Source organism: Peromyscus eremicus, chromosome 1 (genome assembly GCF_949786415.1).
Source record: "Peromyscus eremicus chromosome 1, PerEre_H2_v1, whole genome shotgun sequence".
Lineage (NCBI taxonomy): Eukaryota > Metazoa > Chordata > Mammalia > Rodentia > Cricetidae > Peromyscus > Peromyscus eremicus.
Genome location: NC_081416.1, coordinates 42,411,159 through 42,418,299, shown reverse-complemented (window position 1 = coordinate 42,418,299; position 7,141 = coordinate 42,411,159). Strand labels below are relative to the sequence as shown.

At 35.4% G+C, this 7,141-nt stretch overlaps 1 long non-coding RNA gene across 1 annotated transcript; it reads left to right on the top strand.

The window, feature by feature from the left end:
- Positions 1-5,079: 5,079 nt before the first annotated feature.
- On the top strand, positions 5,080-6,433 carry LOC131896860 (uncharacterized). Its single transcript, XR_009375530.1, has 2 exons — positions 5,080-5,165; positions 6,273-6,433. It is a non-coding gene; the product is annotated as an uncharacterized LOC131896860 (long non-coding RNA).
- The last annotated feature ends 708 nt before the right edge of the window (positions 6,434-7,141 follow it).

Here is a 7,141-nt window from a genome sequence, read left to right as displayed (position 1 = left end):
GATTGAGTTTGCTACATGACTTCCTATTACCAAGAAAAGAAAGCCTGTTTTTAATGTAGCACAGATTTCATTATGTTATTCATGGTTTAAAGTGTTCCTGTCCACATCAAACTGTTCAATTTTGTGTTGAGATCATTTGGTCAATAAGAAATCACATTCATAATTATATTGGCATAAAGGGTTTGATTAGTTGATTTGTAACCTGTATCTGTGCTGGCCTTTTGAACAACCTTTGGGACATATTACTCATTCCTTTGTAGCAAGCAAAAGGGAGTTCTAGGAAAGGAAAGTTTATGAGCGGTTCCAAAAATGTCACTGGAATCATCAGGTATAAGCCTGTTCCATTGACAGTGTTCTAAGCAATGGCAGTGGTGGACTATGGCTTCATGTGTCTTCCTTTCCAACATCTCAGAGCAAAGTTTAGTTATTTAATTGGATTCTATTCAAGTCATGTTGGGAAATGAAGACACTAAACATGGTTTTCCAGCAAGTGTCTTCTCGTTCCATGAACTACACTCCTGAGAAAGGAAATCGGAGAGATTTACTTTAACACTGAAGGGTCAATGTTTTTCATCCTAACTTCATGGGTCTAGAGTTTAATACCAAAGGAATCAAAGGGAGCTCAGCAGTCAGGCCACACACTAACTGCAAAGGCTTCTGGATGTTTAGTGACCCCCATCTGTGCTCCTAGAACAACATTCCTTTCAAAAATGGGCAAAAGAATGATATTTAATACTAAAAAATTTTGAGTCCACTTGACAATATTGCTAATTATTTGGCATACAATTAAAACCACTCCCCCCAATATAATGAGAAGATAAATGGTCATTTACTCAAACTGCTATATATATATACAAGGGCAGCACGCAGTTGCTTTGCCATGCAGTACTTCAACATTGTTAGTCTGTCAGCTGGACCAGAAGATAGGACTTCTGATTTTATGTTTTCAGGATCTAGGTGGTAACAGAAAAAATAATTTGCTGGTTTCCACAAAGGTAATACTTATAGAACTAAATAGATAATGGTGAGTAAAGCTCTAGCCCAATGAGGAAGGATACATATGAATTTATATTAGATAATGTCACTTAATAGTGTGCCCCTTGTCTTAATTTCAGCACTGTGACCTTGAATTGTAAGTTAGGCAATATCCTTATTCTAAGCCTAATTCTCTTCATCTGTAAACTATTGGCAATGATAGTACATTTTCATTGGAAAGTAAGAAGTGTAACATAATGGTCAAGGGTTCCAAGAATAATAGTGGCTAGATTTGTATGTAGCCTTCATGTTTTATTGCTATAGTATATAGAAAAAATACTCATTTGTCTTTCTACTTCAATTTCTTCATCTCTAAAATGAAATGTTAGAAATTAAATCTTTATGTTGAATTCCTATGACTGTGATCACTGTAACAGAATACCTGATATCTAATTTTAAAGGGAGAAAGGGCCTTATTTTACCAGTTTCAGCCCATGGTTGCTTGGTCATCATACTAGTCTGTGTTCTATTACTGCAAAGAAACACCATGACCAAAGCAACTCTTACAGAGGAAAACTTTTAACTGGCAGTTTGCTTTCAGTTTCAGAGGTTTAATTCATTATCATCATGGCTGTATGCATAGTGCTGGAGCAATAGCAGAGAACTACATCCTGATTCACAGGTTGAGAGAGAGACTCTGGGCTTGGCATTAGCTTTTGAAACCTCAAAACTCACCCCCAGTGACAATCTTCCTCCAACAACGCCACACCTAATCCTAATCCTTTCAAATAGTGCTACTCCCTGGTGACTAGGCATTGAAATATATGAGCCTATGGGGCCATTTTTACTCAAACCACCCCAACTATGTTGCTTTTGGGAGATGGAGAAGGAGATAAGAAGGGGGGGTTTAAAGAATGACAAACAAATCCGGGGACACAAAATCTCTCTTAAGGAAACATACCCAATTATGTAACTTTCTTTAGCTAGGCCTTACCTCCTAACAGTTTCATTGGCTCCCAATAGCTTCACAACTCATGGACAAATCACATGGTATGTCCAAATTATATTAACTCTAAGTAGTTGTTTGAAGTTTGTGTAGACTACTAGAAAGCATGATTAATATTTTTGGTGATCCCAATGCAGAGTATTCTCCTCATTATTGCTTAGTCTCTGGCATGTTGAAAGGTGAATAATCATTGTTCATTCTCTTTTGATTATTTTTATTGGATTATATTATAATGCATTTTTTCTTAATTGTGTTATTTAAACTTGTATTCTATCACCAAGACTGTCTAGAGAAGCCTTACGCTCTGACCTCTCTTGTCTCCATAAGCCCTAGTAACCTTCCCATTTTTGAAACAAAGTGGAAGAAGCCATAAAGAAAGGATAGATTGGAAGTGATAGCTCTCTTATTTATTGAACTACTGTCTTCATGTAAATGAGAAAATGCTGATGGCCTAATGGGGACAGATACTTTTCCTGCTATACTTTTAAAAATATATATATCAGTTATTTGCACATTGCCATATTTGAGTTTCAGCAATCACTCGCAAAGACACAATTTTGTCATGAATTTGTTATGTATAAAACAAGAAACAGGAACTTCTGTTTGGTGAAGCTGGTCTTACAGGATAGTGGAAATGCCTTAACATATTTTGATACAGATGAGGGAAAATGACCAATGCAGTTGCTTGAGTAGCTTAGCATTGCACCAATGTGAAGAATCTGTTTCTCTCTGGTTATTATTTTAAAACCAGAATTCTGCAACTGCTATATTTTTTACAAAATGAGAAGTACTTCGCTGAATTTATTTTGTTTCTCTAGTTTCCAAGTATTTAATTCAGTATACATTGTTTTCATATTCAACACATTGTGCACAAAGTAGAATATTTGTTTCTTGAGAAGGTAAAAATAAGATGGGATATACAGAGGATGATTATTCCTAGGCAATCTATACAATTTCCCTCAAGGCAAATGTGTTTCTTGACTGCACTGTAGGCAGGAGGACAGAAACATGACTGACTATTAGGTAGATTTGTAGGTAAAATGAAGAGACCTTGCTGCTAAAAGAATGAGAAAGACTTATGGCCATTACTCCATTTTCCATGCACTTCACTGTTAGCCTGTGTGGCAGGAAGTAGTTCTGCTTCATCTATGCAGCAGGAGTGAAAAATCAAACATTGGAGAAAAACAGGGACAAGATTTGAATTTTCCAGCTTCATAAATCCAAATGGAGTTCTGATAATCCATGTGTTTTTGTTTTTGTTGTTGTTGTTTGATAAGATGAATTAAGATAGAATAACGTAAAGCATGAACAGAATACGAACAGAATTTTACATTTTACTCTAAATGTTCTAGATTATAGTTTAGAAGAGAAGCATGCAAAACATGCTGTAGGGTTCAAAGAGGCATTTATTTTTCTTCTAAACTACAAAAAAGGAAAAAAGTAAGCATTTTGTGTTCCAAGCACAACAGAATTTCAATACAGGGCATTAAACTTCATGTCTGTTTTAAAAGGAATGAACCGAAATATCTGGTAACCAAGAATTCTGACAGTTCCACAGGGAAAAAGAAAAACTATGTTATGAGCAGAGACATTTGAGGACAATGCAAGGGCTGGTGGTCAAGCAAGGGCTCCTGAAGAGCTTCCCCTGAGGCCTTTGTCCCCCTGCTGAGTGGCTGAAAGCATGGCACAGGCTGATGACAGACTCCGATATTTAGTATATTTATTTTCCCACAAGTGCTCTTCTGTGACTGGACATAAGAATTTGCTTTTCATAGCATGAACTCGAACTCTAACTTGCCATGTTTGCTGTGAGGAAACTACTCAGGTTTCTTATTCTTTCAACAGGAAATTATGTTTCAGTTATCAGTATTCTGGTGCATTCTCCTTTTTGACAAGGAAGTTATTTCACAAACAAACAGCCAAAATAAAAGGGTAGTGTATATTCACTGAATGACTGTGATATCATTAGCAGCATGGCTAGCCTGTTTTCTCTTATTTTTGTGCTCAATTTTTTTTAAATCAACTTTTATACAACCTGCTTCTACATTACCTTTCTGATTTGTGATACTGTATCTACTTACTGAGATTAGCATATTCATTTTAAAAGTTATTTTAAGGAAAATATTCTATTCTAAAATAAAGCACTAACAGTCACTCAACCCTCATTTTATTTATCATATACTATATAGAAAAACATACGTCAAAATGTTCACCTTAGAAAAATGAAAATAAGGCAAACGTTTTAAGAATGAAAAGTTTATATAACATTTTTCTTTATTATTAATTGAAAACAAAAATCATGAAGATGGTGGTTTGTTGGTTTCCTTAAGAAGGACATATTTGGGACACTAACTGAGGTGAAGTGACACGGTGGATACTGGGTAGTGTAAGAAGCAAGTCAATAAATAGTAGGAACTATCACATTAAAGCAGAAGAATTTTGGAATCCTTCAAGTACATCTTCAGTAAGAGTACATATAAATGTAAGCTCATTTCAAAATGCTATTTATAAAGTCTGACTGCCCATGTAATCAAATGAATTATATCATTTGATGGAAAAGGTTATTATATCTTAATACTGCACTTTATTTCTAATGCAACTAAGCACTGGAAGTTGCCTCCAATGCATTTACTGAAATATGCCAAAAATTGATATATCAATGGCCACTTGTATTTAAACAACAGATGGAAAGTTGGGAGTATAACCAGATTTGGGCATTCTGTTTTCATATGCCAGTGATGGTAATTATTCAAAAAAAGATGAAAACAAATCCATTTGGTAAACTCCTTGAAGACACCACCAGTAATCAATCAACTCACCATGATGGGATAGTGGTTCAAAGAAAAATGATCCAGGTATATGGTACAATATTTAACCAATCAAATCCAAGGCAGAATATCTTCTCCCTCAACATGCCACCTAAGTCAAACAAGCAAACATATTTAACCAACTGCTATTATTTTGTTAGCAGAAGTATAACATACTAAGAAAGTGTTCTCTGCTTAAAGCAATAGACAATGCATTCTCATTGATATGTAATGTAGAATTTCAACTTGGTTTAGTCTGTAGTATGTAGTCACAATGCCTGTGCACTGACATTCTTTGAAAGAGCACCATCAAGTACCAAGGCAGAAGTGGAAGGAGGCTTGAATGCCATCATTCACCACAACTCTGGAATCTAGAAGTATTCCAGAAATTACCTTGACTTACCATCTTGTTAAAAGAATCTAACATTTGAGCTACTATGATAACAGATTTTAGCAGACTGTAATATAACTTTAGGTAATAGGAGTGAATAAAAGATAGGAAATGAGAATGAACATACAAGCGTTATATTCCTCAATGTCTCAGATGTGAGCAGAAAATAGTTAAGCTAAAGAAAGTTATGTCTTCAAGACATGGAGAAGTAGATGTCTTCATTTTCTCAGTTTATTTTCAAGTCAATTTTGAGAACATAAATCTATTTTTAGTCATTTAAATCCCAAACTGTTGGTTTACTTGTCTCTCAATTGCTCCATATATGCAAATAAGTAACATGAATTTTCTTGCTTTTACAGCACAACTAACACTTTCCAGAAATCCAGAGAGCATTGCAGCATAGAAGTAGAAGGATCCAGGTCCTCACTTTATGGTTTACTCCCAGGAAATCAGTCCCCTTTATAATACCAACAACAGCTGACAGTTGTATCAGTCAATCCTCATGAACAGTTATTGTATACTGGACACTGTTAGAATTACTGTTTATTACTCATTGAAATTATTTTTCATACTGTGTAAGAAGAATCCAAGGACTAAACAGAGAAGTTTCTCAAAATCATGTTCAAATTCACAGAACTAATAAGCAGCTGGGCCATAATTCAATTCCAGGCTGGCTCTGAAACAGATATGCTACTCATCGTACTTACAAACAAGTGGCGTAAAGTTCTATCTCTCTCTACACAGGAACATTCATTTATGTGAATGTCAGTCTCTCATAATTTATATGAATGAAAAGGGCAATAGGATACAAATAGGTCTACTTTATACACAGATAGAATTCCAAGAGTTTATATCCAAGTCCATAATTTGAACCTTACTTCTTCATCCTGGCAATTAGGTTGAGATTTCCATCCAAGTGACAGTGTCTAATGTGTCCCTTACCTGAAAAATGACACTTGTAAGACTGTGATAACAACATTCTAGACTTTCGAGCAGACCTCCCAGTGTTGCTCTGAGCAAGAACTTAAGAAAGCCAGACATTCTTCAGCAATTTCCATGAAACTGAAAATTGCTTTTCTCTTCCCTTCCTCAGTTCTAGACAGTGGTGGAAGAGTCTTTTCCAACTAGACTCCAGTGATGATGATTTGGGAAGGATGTCCATCACAGTTTGTGTTAAAGTAATAGACCTAACAAGATGAAAGACAAGGCAAAGAAGAAGTTAAAAGGCTGCAATTTTAAACCAGACAAATATAAGTGAGAATTTGCTTAATTTTAATTTATTTAGAATTCTAATTGGTACATTTATTAAATATAGTGTGTGCATTAAGAAAATAAGGACAATTTTTCCATCTCAGATATTCATTATTCTTTGGTTTGGTGGTCTTAGAACTCTTAGCTTGTAGTACTGTGTGTGTATTTGTGTGTGTGTGTGTGTGTGTGTGTGTGTGTGTTCACATTAATGTGTGAACATGTTCATTTTTGAGCATATTCATATGGGAACATGTTCATGTTTGCATTTATTCATGAATGTGAATATTCACATGGAATCCAGAGTTTAGTGTCATGTGTCCTCTTCAGTAGTTCTCTATCTTACTTTTGGACACAGGGTTTCCCACTGAGTCTGGAACTCACAAACTCAGTTATATCATTTGGTCAGCAAGCCCCAGGTATCCCCTTCCTTTGCCTCTGGAGACTTGGGATAACCACTACTCCAGTTTTGTTTTGCTTTTGTATGGGTGCTGTGTGACCTGGGTCACAGTGTTTGTGTGATAAGCATTTATTGACTGCTGTCTCTTCACATCACTTTTAATTCTCATCTAGTACACACTAAATTGTTGTGAACTGTACTCATTGTACTGTTTTCTAATGGCTTAGACAGAATTCCTTACAAGTATATTTTTTTTTACCAAATTATGAGATCTTCCTAAATCTTTCCTCATCTTTTCTTTAGCTTCCATGACC